The sequence below is a fragment of the Capsicum annuum genome, chromosome 1, assembly GCF_002878395.1.
Source record: "Capsicum annuum cultivar UCD-10X-F1 chromosome 1, UCD10Xv1.1, whole genome shotgun sequence".
In the NCBI taxonomy this organism is placed as follows: Eukaryota; Viridiplantae; Streptophyta; class Magnoliopsida; order Solanales; family Solanaceae; genus Capsicum; species Capsicum annuum.
This window is the reverse complement of record NC_061111.1, coordinates 48185206-48199990: the sequence shown is the minus strand read 5'-3', so window position 1 is coordinate 48199990 and position 14785 is coordinate 48185206.

Sequence of the window (14785 nt, the reverse complement as noted above, 5' to 3'; positions counted from 1 at the left end):
AGCATCCATGGGATTTTGAAGGTCGAAACAAAGACATGGACCTCCCAAAAAATGAAATTGCTATCACGTGTGGGTCGCACACACTTGCATACATTGAATATTTGTTGACTAACACAGAAATGGCCGAGCAAATGACCTTTCTGTGCGACATCGTTATGGTAAACATGCAAGAAGTCTGGTCTTATGAGGTACTAACTGGATGTTTGGAGCTTATGTATAAAGAATATCGTGTGAAATAATAATTTTTTTATTTCAAGTCACTTCACTTTACATACTTTACATTACATACATGTAGGGGCAATTTTTTTTTGTCCGATAAAAGTTGAATTTTTTAGAATGCAACATTGTCCATCTGTTGTAAAATATATTCTATTTGTTCAAACAGATAGTTTATATATTGCAATAGGTTGGTCATCTATTGCATTATGATAATATAGTCTTATCTGTTGCAATAGTGGGAAGACCTGTTTGATAATTTCCAACGAATGACCTACATGTTGCAACGTATGTCTACATCTGTTTGATATTTTCCAATATATGTCTACATCTATTTGATATTTTCCAACATATGCCTATATATTGCAGCATCTCATCCTCCTAAGAAAGAAACCTCATGTTGGGGAGAGGTATCATACTTTTGCTAGGGAGTATAATCTCAGCTTAAGTGATCACTATCTCAACCCACTATGGGCACTTTAATCTCAATTCTACAGTGGCATATAGTTCTGGGGTATGATACATTGGAATCATACCAAACTCGGTGCTAAATACTGCTCCCTTTAATTTGCTACGCTCATCTTGTTAGAAATCCACTTTAAAAGTAGCATATGGGTTTATTATGAAACCAGTTATTCACTTATCTGAATCAATCTGTAAATGAAGCTATTTAGCTTTCGTAATCTGTAATAAATCTGTAAAATAGATTTCAAAACTTATCTGAGGATCAAAAGATTAAAACTTTATTGTAAATCTAAAATAATCAGCTTATAGGATTCTTAAAGCATCATCTTTCTTGAAATAATAATATTCAATCTCGGGGTAATAACCCATGCTACAATCTCATGTCAAAACATCACAATAATCATGTTTGATATTGAAAACAAAGATAGTTAATCTCAAAATCTATAAATTACTGTAATAGGCATAAAAATATGAAAATAGACATGCAATTCAACTTCTAAAACATTGGAAATCTCATAATCTTGCAATTAGCAATAATGGGTATGAACCCTATTTTAAAATTCATGTATAAACATTCAAAATCATATAAATTTATAATTAAACTTGGTTTTGGGTCCAAGGATGAAAGGAGATCCTTGCTCATAAACCCCATATATACCTTGGTAGATAATTAGATCAAGAAACTTGAATTATTGATACCTATTTGAGTTCTTGATTATCTTGTCTTGGTAATCCTCAATTTAGAGCTTTCTTGAAAAAATAATGGAGGATTTTGATTTCATGGAGAAGCTTTGGAGATCTAGGATTTTGTTTTGAGAGAGAATGGATGAAATTTGGCATAAATTGCTTTGATTATGATTAATTCCTTGTTTTGGATGAATTGGGGCCTTGGGGATTGACCAAAATATCCCTATCAAACTTTAAGTCGGAACAAAAAATGTAATATTTTTTCGAACTGGCAGGCCACCGCAACGTGCCACTATCGTGGTGGCTTACTGGAATTTGGACGATTGGAACTACGCAGATTCCGTGACGCGCCACCATCGCGGTGCCCCTTTGGAATGCCATCTTGTCCACTGGCGCGACACGGTAAGATCACGTTGGGCTACTGGAAATTGACAAATGGGAAAATGGACCACTCCCCGATGCGCCAATATGGCAGAGGTCCATTGGAATTGACGATTCCCATTTTTTGCCACTGGAATTAAAAATGCCATAACTTTTCAACCACGTATCGGATTTAGGCGAATTTGGTATCGATGGAAAGCTTATTCAATTTCCCACACAATAAAAAGTTTAAATCAGGAAAATACCATATGAATAAAATGGTATTCATATTTTAAGAAAATTTTTGACATTTTAGGGACGGATTTTTAAGGAAGAAAAAACACGGGGTATTACAATATCTCCCCCTTGGGAACATTCATCCTCAAATGTGGCTAGTTAAGCTGAAAATACTGAGGAATCTGAGGCTATAAGCTATCATTCAAACCTAAAATAAACTGAACACTTGAATCTCAACATTATGAGCTACTAAATTTATTTTCTAGTGCATGAATTTTTCTGAAGATAGCTATATGGTTGAATCTGAAACTCGAAAGGAAGTGAATAAAGGAAAGACTATTACCTTCGGCTGAATCTGAGTTCGTGGAGATGAGATGAGGATACTTGGTACACATGTCTGCTTTTGCTTCCCAAGTAGCACCCTCAATGGACTGATTTCACCATAGAACTTTCACCAAGGGAACTTTTCTGTTCCTTAGTGTACAAATCTGATGACCAAGAATCTCTACTGGGACTTCTTTGTAAGAATGACTATTCTAAATATCTGTGCTTTCTAGAGGAACTATAACAACTGAATCATCCATGTACTTCTTCAACAAGGACACAGGGAATACTAGATGAACTGAGGATAAATTTGGGGGTATCTCAAGCTCATAAGCTACCATCCCAACACGGGTCAAAATACGGAAGGGACCAACATAACGGCGACTAAGTTTCCCCTTCTTGCCAAATATCTTTACCCCCTTCATGGGTGAAACTTTCAAATACACAAGATCATCAGCCTCAAACTAAAGATCTCTTCTTCTTACATCTGCATAATATTTCTGATGACTTTGAGCTGCTTTCAATATCTTGAACCAAATGAACTTTTTCCATGGCCTCAAACACCGTGTCCGACCCAATCAAAGCAGCCTCACCCACTTCGAACCAACTAACTGGCGATCTATATCTTTGCCTATAAAGATCCTCAAACGGAGCCATCTGAATACTAGCATGGTAACTGTTATTATAAGAAAACTACACCAATGGAAAATGATCACCCCAACTATCTTTTAAGTCAAGAACGCATGACCTCAACATATCTTCTAAAGTCTGAATGTTCCTCTCTACCTGACCATCTGCCTGCAGATAGAAAGCTGAACTAAGATGAACTTAGGTACCAAGACCCTTTAGAAAGGCTCTCCAAAATTGAGAGGTAAACTAAGTACCCCTATCTGAGATGATGGACAAAGGAACACCATGCAATCTGAATAATTCCCTGATATGAAACTTTGCATAATCTTTAATCGTGTAAGACATGTGAACTGGTAAGAAATGCACTGACTTAGTTAATCTCTCTACCCAAATCGAATCATGCTGATGAAGCGAATAGGGTAAACCAGTCACAAAATCCATATTCACCACTTCCCACTTCTAAGTGGGGATACCAAATAATTGCAACACACCACCAGGCCTTTGGTGCTCTAACTTAACCTGTAGGTAAGTTGCATACTCTGCTACAAACTCTGTTATATCTATTTTCATACCACTCTACCAATAGATTTCCCGCAAGTCGCGGTACATCTTGGTGGCTCCATGATGGATGGTATAACGTGCACCATGTGCTTCTTCCATAATTTATTGCCTTAAATCATCAACATATGGCACACACAATCTACTTTGGTATCTTAACATACTATCTCCCCCTTGGGAGAAAACCTCTACCTTTTGGTCGTTAATTGACTCCTTCAGTTTGAACAAACTTGGATCCTTATCTTGCTTCTCTTTCACTTTCAAAATAGGGAAGATTCGAAACTACTCTGAACCCAAATATTCCCATCAGCTAAATCAACCAACCTAACACCCAATCTAGCCAATCAATGCACTTCATGAACTAACACTTTCTTATTATTCTCCACATGGGTAACACTGCCCATAAATAGTCTACTAAAGGCATCTTCCACTACATTGGCCGTGCCCGGATGGTACAACTTGCTCATATTATAATCCTTCAAAAATTCGAACCACCTTCTCCGATGAAGATTCAACTCCCTCTAAGTAAACAAATACTGCAATCTTTTGTGATTCGTGAACACATCAACATGCACACCATACAAATAATGTCTCCAAATTTTCAAAGAAAACACAACAACAGCTAACTCAAGGTCATGGGTTGGGTAATTCTTCTCATGGGCTTAAGTTGTCTAGAGACAAGGCTATAACCTTACCTCTCTGCATCAAAACACAGCCCAAGCCAACTCTGAAGGCATTGCAATAAACCACAAAACCATCTGTACTATCAGGTAATGCTAAAGCGGGGGCTAAAGTGAGTCGATCTTTCAACTCCTAGAAACTCTTCTCACAGGAATCTGACCGCTGAAACTTCACTTTCTTTTGGGTCAATATATACATAGGAGACGCAATAGACTAGAAACCCTCAACAAAATATCTATAATATCCAGCTAAACCCAATAAACTCCTAATGTATGATGGAGAGATAGATCCAGGTCAATTCCTTACTGCTTCTATATTTTTGGGATCAACTCTAATACCCTAATTAGAAACAAAATGACCAAGGAAAGCTACTGACCTTAGCCAAAATTCATACTTGCTAAATTTGGTGAACAACTGGTGATCTATAAGAGTTTGCAACACAATTCTAAGATGGTCTACATGATCATCCTCACTACGAGAATAGACAAGGATATTATCGATAAATACCCTAAAAAACATATCCAAATACTATTTGAATACTCTGTTCATCAATTCCATGAAGGCGGCTGGGGTATTGGTTAGCCCGAAGGACATGACTAGAAACTCAAAATGACCATAACGGGTTCTGAAAGCTGTGTTTGGAATATCATATTCCCGTACTTTAAGCTGATGATAGCTAGATCTAAGGTCTATCTTTGAGAAATAACTGGCACCTTGAAGATGATCAAATAAGTTATTAATTCTAGGAAGAGGATATTATTTTTTACTGTAACTTTATTCAACTGTCGATAGTCAATGCACATATGCAAAGAACCATCTTTCTTTCCCACGAATAGGATGGGAGCACCCCATGGAGAAACATTAGGCCTTATGAAACCTTTATCTAAAAGATTTTTGAGTTGTTCCTTTAACTCATTAAGCTCGGTGGGAGCCATATGATACAGAGGTATAAAAATATGATGAGTATCTGGAAGAAGGTCAATACCAAATTCTATTTCCTTAACAGGAGGTACCCCTAGCTAATCTTTGGGAAAGACATCACGGAAATCATTGACCACACTGACTGACTGAACTGTCACAGTCTCAGACTTAGTATCTTTAACTCGAGCAAGATGATAGATACACCTTTTGGAAATCAAATTTCTGGCTTCAAGATAAGATATGAAATGACTCTTGGAAGATACTAAATTACCTGACCACTCAAAGACTGGCTCATCTAGAAACTGAAACTTCACCACTTGGGTGATACAATCTATAGATTCATAATAAGAATGAAGCCAATCCATTCCAAGAATAAGATCAAAGAAAACTATATCTAACTTTATTACGTCTGCTAAAATGACTTTATGAAGGACAGTGATAGGACACTTTCTATAGATCCGTTTAGCAATAACTGGCTCACCCACTGGGGTAGAAATCAAGAAGGGCTCAAGGATCTTTTCAAAACTTATCTCAAAATTTACTGCAACTAATGGGGTCACATAAGAAAAACTCAACCCGGGGTCTAACAAAATATAAACATTAAGATGAAAGACACGAAGCATACCAGTAACAACATCTAGTCAATCCTCCTGCTCCTGATGGGATGGTAAAGCATAAAATTAACTCTGGAGCTAATCTCCACCGGTACTAGATGATGGGCCCTGGGGAGGGATAGGGTGATCTAAAGGAGCTGGTGCACTAGTAGTCTGATTCTGGGGACGATCATCTCTATTTCTCTGCTTAGTATACGGACAATCCCTAATATTATGACCCAACTTACCATAACCAAAACAACCCTTCTATCCTGGTAAACACTCACCAGGGTGATTATTACCACACTTAGCATAGGTCGAATTATTAGGCCTTCCACTCATACTATTCTAAGATCTGGACATAGAAAACTTACCCCACTGCTCCTGCCTAGCTCTGGGAGTGGGAGCATTAGCTGAAGATGATGTTGGCATAGATGAATGATTCTAGAACCACAAATGATTTCCTCTTTGAGATCTATTGTAAGACCCCACAAAATTTTAAGCTTAATTCAGTCCTTTAAGCTTGTTAAAGGGGTCCTAGACTTAGAATATATTTGCTAAGTATTCAGACTTAGTGACATTTAGGCCTTCAAAAGTTGGCAATCTTATTTTGAGACCTTTACGTCTATTAAATGTTGATATTTGAGTTAATTCATGATCAAGAAGGCCAAAATATATTCCCAGACAAGTTTTGGAATTTTCAGACCTCATTTAGACTATTTTTTAGTGCCCAAAATAGTAGGTCGACGCAATCTTGATTCGTCGCACCGACCATCGCATCGATAAGATAGTTTTTTCCCCAGCTTCAGTGCAAATTCTAGTGAATTGATGTGGATTCGATGCAGAGGGTTGGCTATTGCATCCATGCCAATGATGCAGTACGTCGCCATGTGTGTTGGTAACACAGTTTAAAGGAATTAAAAGGTCTCATCCTTAGGGTTAATTAGGTATTTATCCCATGTCCTTTAGTCCCCAAAAACATGAAATTAAACCCTTTGGAGAGCAAATATAGTCATTCTTTCTCAAAATCTCTCAAGAACGAAACCCTAGAAATTAAGGGTACAAGATTCTACCATAAACTTTCAGAAATGCTTCAACAAAGGTATGTAAAGTGTTTATCCAAAGGTTCTTTCCACCCTTGGAGTCCAAGAATCTCTTTTGAACTTCAAGTAATTGATTTTATGATTTCCATGTTTGAAATTAAAGTGTATCCATGATTGCTATTTGGATTAAGTTCCTAATATATGATTATATATATTTCATGTAAAATTGATCATTATGGGTGTAGATTCATGTGAATCCATGATAAACCCTTGAATTGCAAAATTAGAGTTGAATTATGATTCTCACTTATTCAATACTATGTGCATATATTGTTCTCACCAAATGCTTAATAAATTGTCCATGTGAACTATTAATAGAATGAAATCATGTCAAGTTAGTTTATTTACAAGTTATATTGTGCAAGTGTTTGTCAAAATGCCCTAATGAATGAATGATGATCAAGTATTTATCTTATATGCTTCAAGTTGTGCCATGTCTCTTAATTCATGCTATTGAGTCCTCATGGTACTTTTACCCGACAATTTAGGTGATTACCTAGAGACATGGGCAGTCATAGAACAGTATCAGTCATGGCACGATCAATAGCACTCTCAGTCAATTACAAAACTCAGGAAAACTCAGTAGATTCAATATTAGTACAGTCTAATTCAGTATCCAGTTCAGAACTCAGTAAACTCAGTCAGCTAATAGGATTTAGTAGTATTCTATCAATCAACGAAACTCAGTTAAATCAGTTTAGTCCAACTAAATAATAATCTCAATAATCATTTAGTCCAGCCTAATAAAGACTAGAAATCAGTTCAGTGTCTATTCAGTTGGGAGTAGGATTCAGCATCGAGTTAACCAAAGGATGGGGGCATTCCTGTCAGCACAGGGTTTGACCCTTAGCAGCAGTCCCTACATTACAGAACTACGTAGATAGCGTAGAATGAGGTATCTTCCTGCTAGACATTATAAGTATTAATATTTCTTATCCGAATTATCCTTCCAGCGAGGGTTGACAAAAGACCTTCCTATAAGAGAAGGTTAACTCACAGCTTGTCTTTACCTATTGCATAGTATTGACACCATTCCAACTGGGGTCATAGGTTATACCCTAATCAATTTAGAGAGAGGCATGTCGGTTAAATGATTACCTCCCACAGTCTTTGTTCCAGTCTCAAAATAGAACTCAATTCAGTTCTACAACTTTAGGACTATCAAACATAGTCACTCAGCTCAGTATAGAACTTAGTATGGTTCCACAGTATTCAGAACTGTCAGATACAGTCATTTAGATGATCAGTAATACAGTATTTATAAACCCAAATATCGGTTATCAGTATTTCAGATTCAGTACTCAGTATTAGTAAGATCTCAGTTACAGTCTATGTATTCATGCATGTACTCTTACTCAGTCATACTCATGTTATTTAGTTATTATTGTTCATGTATATGAACCCATGATTTTAGCCTACCTTACTGAGCATACCAGTACATTCAAAGTACTTACGCAAGTTTTTCTTTGCGCTATGATGTCTTATATCATAGGTTCAAATGCATGGGCTCTAGCGTACCCTTAGCAGTTCAGATTCTCAGCTTTAAGAGTAGTGGTAAGTCCTCATAGTTCGAGGACATGCTTATTAGTTTTAGTATTTCATTTTATTTCCATAGTTGGAGTTAGTTGGGGGCTAGTCCCATCAACTCCCCAGTTCAGACAGTTTAGAGGCTTTTCAGACTAGAGTACTTTTAGATAGTTTTTTAGACTCCAGTACTTTTATTCAGTTTTGGTATGGTTATACCTTATCAGTATTATTTACATATTGAACCTTATGGAAATTTTCCGCCTATTTTCGTATATTATTCAGTTATTGCAGCAAGTACCAGTCATGGTTTAGCTTGTGGTACTTTTGGATTATGAGCATAGTGTAGCATCCGGGGTACATACTAGGGGCATTACAAACTTGGTATCAAATCCTAAGGTTCAATACTATTGTAGGAAGTCTGAAAGCCACATCTAGTAAAGTTTTGTGCATGGGTGTGTTGTGCGCCACACTTATGGCCAGGAGGCTACGAGGTGTTTTTAGGAATAGTTTCCCTTCTTTTAGTATTCATATCATGTGAGATAACATAAGATCAAATTAAACCCTTAGTCTAAGTAATAAAAAACAGCCAGCCCCTCCGCACGTTCAGGTAGATCCCCTGAATGAACATGTTTCTCACGCTAAATTTAGAGTTACTTTTACCGCCTTAGCTCATTCAATAGTTTCTTAGAACAATCAGTTAGCTTTTATCATATCTAGGCTTATGGATTATTATCCATAGAGTGAGGAGGGGAGAATGAGTAAGAGGGCCAGAATGTCAAGGCCAAAGAGTGCCCGAATAAATCCTCTTTTCTAGAAATATAGCAGAAACCACCAGGGTATCTGCAAGACTGGTAGTGATATATGTTTCAAGTGTGTCAAGCTAGGATACAAGGTCAGATATTGTCCCCAATCAGGTTCTCATAGTCAGTTTAATCGTCCCTTAGCTCAGTTCGCCAGCCCAAATAAACAGGGTGCCTCTTCTAGTGCCACTAGTGGGCAATTCACAAATAGACTCTATGATTTATAGTCTCGATAGGATTAGGAAAGTTCTCCTGATGTGGTCACTGGTATGTTACAAGTTTATCACTTGCATATTTATGCTTTGCTAGATCCAGGAGATTCTTTGTCCTTTGTTACTCTATAGATAACAGTTGAATTTGGAGATAGTCTCAAAATTCTAGAAGAGCCTTTCTTAGTCTGTAACCTAGTGGGTAAACTTATCATAGCTTGGCATATATACAGGTACTGCCCGGTTATAGTATCTCACAAAGTCACTTCAGCAGACTTAGTCGAATTGGAGATGACTAATTTTGATGTCATTCTCAGCATGAATTGGCTTCATTCCTGCTATACCTCAGTTGACTGTAGAAATAGAATTTTCCAGTTTTAATTTCTGAATGAACCCATTCTACAGTGGAGGGGTAGTACTTCAGTACTTAGGGGTCAGCTTGTTTTTTACCTTCAGGCTAGAAAAATGATAGCTAAGGTATATGTTTACCATCTTATTCGAGTCTAGAACTCTAGTTCAGAAAACCCTACTTTTGAGTCAGTAACAGTAGAATGTGAATTCCCAGATGTATTTCCCAAACATTTTCTTGGAGTTTCTCCTGGATGGAAAATTGATTTCGAAATCGATCTTCATCCAGATACTTAACCCATATCTATTCCGCCATACAGAATGGCTCCAGTAGAACTCAGAGAATTGAAAGAGAAGTTAAATAATCTCCTAGGTAAGGGATTCATCAGGACCAGTGTGTCCTCGTACAGCATACCAGTATTATTTATGCGTAAGAAAGACGGTTCCTTCAGAATGTGTATAGTCTACAGTAAGCTAAATAAAGTCATTGTCAAGAACAAGTATCCACTTACTAGAATCGATGATTTACTTGACCAACTTCAAGGTGCCAGTTATTTCTCCTAGATAGACCTCAGATCAGGCTATCATCATCTCAAATTCAGGGAATATGACATCCCGAAGATAGCTTTCAAAACTCGATATGGGCACTTTGAATTCTTAGTCATGTCCTTTGGTCTTACCAATGCCCCAACAGCTTTTATGGGCTTGATGAACCGTGTGTTCAAGCAATAGTTGGACATATTCTTCATGGTCTTCATCAATAACATTCTTGTCTATAGCGAACCCATCAGTTATCATAATATCTATCCATGTCTTACATGTCAGCTATATGATCATAGCCCATATTCATACCCGTTAGCAAAAATCATGCATGCTTATATTTTTTGGTACAAGGGGTTCCAGGTCACTCAATGTCACGAATCATGTTCCATGAATACTGAAACTCCAGACTCAGGTCATACAGCTCATGACCCAGGTTCCCATGTCATTCTTTACAGTATGCTTAGTTCATATAACCTATGCTCCACGCCTAATGATTAGCCAAACTCAGATTATTTCACGTATATCCTTGGTTTAGATTTCTTGGTGAACCCATAGTGTTGATATCCAACCCCTCAGGCCTCAGTTACAGTGTTAGTTTAGCATTCAATGCTTAGTAACCAGTATTTAGTCTCAAAATTCAGTAAAGGACTCAGATAGTTCAGTACTTCAGTTGCAACCTCAGCTATCAATCACTCAGTTATTAGAACTCAATATTTAATTCCAGTATAAGTCTTAGTTACAGTCCTAGTTACAGTTTTAATTAAAGTCTCAATTACCATTTTAGTTACAGTCTCAGTCTAGTAATCAGATTAGTAACTCAGTTCAGTTTCAGGTTTGCTTGACCATAGCATACAGTTATCAGTTATCCAAATATCAATATTTCAGCACCTCAGTTTACAAACTATTTTGGAACCATGTTATACGCTCGGTCTTGCATTTTTAAATGATACAGTCCTTCACAAATTCATGCTCAGTTGTCTTATGTTACTCAGTCAGTCCTTGCCTCATATGCTTAATACTCTACAGTTTCAATCCAGGTATTCAGACTAAGAATAGTTTAATCTTGCAAGACCAGTATTCAGCTATCAATCATTTAGTAATCAGATATGACAGCATGTTCATGCATTCGTGCTCAGTGCCCATGTGAATATTTTTAGTAGTCTCAGGTGAAGTATCATGCTAAGGTGGAAACTATAGTTGAGAGGGTATCTAATGGATATGTCTAAGTTTGAAAATCTTAGTTACAGTACATGAGGATTAGTCACTCTATCTTAAATGAGGTTTTGTAGGCCTCACCACATAATACAGAAATTTAGCTAGAATGCGACTTTTTATTCAGACGCTTCATTCAGTCTAGGAAAAGATTCTTTGCTCCCTAAAGTCACTAGAAACTCTATAGAAAGAGTGTCAAGGAAATACTCCAATCGAGTATGAGTTTTTAGCATAAGTTAGTTCGTAAAGCCAGAAATTTAGTTTAGCAGTCAGGTAGGCAAATTCATACGACTTAGTTTCCTATCTTTCTATCTAGTCACACTATCCAAAGTCTCATGAATGTAATTATTCTAAGATGGGGCAACCAGGAAGTGCATGTTTAGCTCAGTTCATGTAACAAGCCTCAGTTTTAAATCCCAGATATTCAGTCACAATTCAATTCGTAGGTGACCTATTCATCATCTCAGTTTTCCTCAGTATCTCATCCAAGTCAATATTCTTCGAGGGACATAATGCCCCAAGGGGGAGATATACTATAATTCCCCGAGCTTTCACAACCTAAACCTTCCATCTCCTTTTCATATAACGAATCTAGTTTGGAGTAGTGGGTACTCATAAATTGACCCTTGAATCCCAACCTCTGCCATACAACATGTATCGAGGGGCTCCGTTCAGTTTATGATGTTCAGTTCATGTATCATATTTCAGGCTTAGTTATGTTCTCATGTTCCCATTCATGTGTGTTCAGTAAAGGATCTCAATTTTGAGATCATAAATTTTGTATTCTCGAAAATCTCTCCTATGAAAGAAGTGAAGAAGTTTGGCAAAAAGGGGAAACTCATTCCCCGATATATAGGTCCTTACCTAATTCTCATCCATTTTGGAAAGGCAGCTTACAATCTTAAGTTTCCTTCACTCTTAGCTTCAGCGCACCCAGTGTTCCATGTCTCCTTGCTAAAGAAATGCATAGGTAACCCAGCAGTCGTAGTCCCTATTGAGGGCACAGATATTTAGAATAGCATCTCTTGTGAAGAGATCCTAGTTGAAATCCTTGACTATCAGATTTGTCAACTGAGGAACAAAGAAGTTCCTCAAGTCAAAGTTCTTTGGCAGAATCAGTCCATTGAGGGGGATACTTGGGAAGCAGAAACGGAAGCAGATATGCGAACCAAGTATCCTCATCTCTTCTTTGCTAATCCAAACTCAACTCAAGGTAATAGTTTTCCTTAAGCTTATTCAGTTTTATGCTCAGATTTTCAGTACAAACTTGGTATCAGTTACCATTGCATGATCAGCCATATATTCATGAGTCAGTTCAGTCATGTATTCATGCATCAGATATGCATGTTCAGTATGAGAAACTCAGCTAATCAGTAATCCCAATCATAATTATGTTCAGCTATGTACTAATACATCAGATATGTATGTTCAGCATGATAATCCAGTATATCAAAAATCTCAGTCATGTGGTCATGATTCAGATATTCATGTCCAGTAAGTAAGTTCAGTCTGCCAGTTCTCTCAGCTTAGTCAATCTCATTCGAGGACAAATGTTCCCAAGGGGGATATAATGTAAGACCTTAAAAAATTTCTAGTTTAATTCAGTCCTTTAAGCTTGTTAAGGGAGTCCCATACTTAGAATATATTATCTAAGTATTTAGACTTAGTGTCATTTTAGTATTCAAAAGTTGGCAATCTTATTTTGAGACCTTTACATCCATTAAATGTTGATATTTTAGTTAATCAGGATAAGAAAGGTCAATAGATGCTCCCGGACAAGTTTCAAAATTTTTGGACCTCATTTAAACTATGTTTGAGTCGATAAGATAGTATTTTCCCTATCTTTAGTGCAAATTCTAGTTAACCAACATGGACTCAATGTTGTGCGTTGGCTATCGCATCGATGCCAACGACGCAACGTATCATCCTGCGCATCGGTAACACAGTTTATAGGCATTAAAAGGCCATATTCTCAGGGTTAATTAGGTCTTTTTCCCATGCTATTCAGCCCTCGAAAATATGAAATTAAACCCTTTAGAGGAAAAATATAGTCATTCTTTCTCAAAATCTCTCAAGAATAAAACCCTAGAAGATTTAATTTCAAATCAAGGGCACAAGATTCCACCATAAACTTTCAGAATTTCTTCAACAAAGGTATGTAAAGTTTTATACAAGGGTTCCTTCCACCCTTGGAGTCTAAGAACTTCAAGTAATTGATATTATGATTTCCAAGTTTGGAATTAAAGTGTATCCATGATTGCTATTTGGATTAAGTTCCAATTTCATGATTATATATATTTTATGTGAAATTGATCATTATGTGTGTAGATTCATATGAATCCATGATAAACTCTTGAATTACGAAATTAGAGTTGAATTACGATGCTCACTTGTTGTTCAATACTATGTGTATATATTGTTCTCACCAAGTGCTTAATAAATTGTCCATGTGAACTATTAAGAGAATGAAATCATGTCAAGTTATCTTATGTGCAAGTTATATTGTGCAAGTGTTTGTCAAAATTCCCCAATGAATGAATAATGATCAAGTATTTAGCTTATATGCTTCAAGTTGTGCTGTGTCTCTTAATTCATGCTATCGAGTCCTGTGGGCACTTGTACCCAGAAATTTAGATGAATACCTAGAGCCATGGGCAGTCATAGAAAAGTATCAATCACAGATGATCAATAGTACTCTCAGTCAGTTACAGAACTTAGAAAAACTTAGTAAATTCAATATTAGTCCAGTCTAATTCAGCATCCAGTTCAGACCTCAGTAAACTCAGTTAGCTAATAGGATTCAATAGTATTCCGTCAGTCAATGGAACTTAGTGAACTCAGTTCAATCCAGCTAAATAGTAATCTCAGTAATCGTTCAGTCCATCCTAGTATAGATTAGAAATCAGTTCAGTATCTATTCAGTTGGAAGTAGGATTCAACATCGAATTAACCTAGAGATGGGGGCATTTCTATCAGCAGAGGGTTTGACCCTTAGCAGCAGTCCCTCTATTACAAAACTACATAGCCAGTATAGGTTGAGGTATCTTCCAGCCAGACATTATGAGGGTTGATAATTCTTATCCGAGTTATCCTGCGAGCGAAGGTTGATGAAAGAGCTTTCTGTCAGAGAGGGTTAACTCATAGCTTGTCCTTATCCGTGGCACGGTATTGACACCCTTCCAACTGGGTTACAGGTTGGACCCTAATTATTTTAGAGAGGGGCATGTCAGTTAGATGATTACCTCCCACAGTCTCAGTTCTAGTCTCAATCTCAAAATAGAACTCAGTTCAATTCTATAGCTTTAAGACTATCAAACATAGTCTCTCAGCTCAGTATGGAACTTAGTATGGTTCCACAATATTCAGAACTG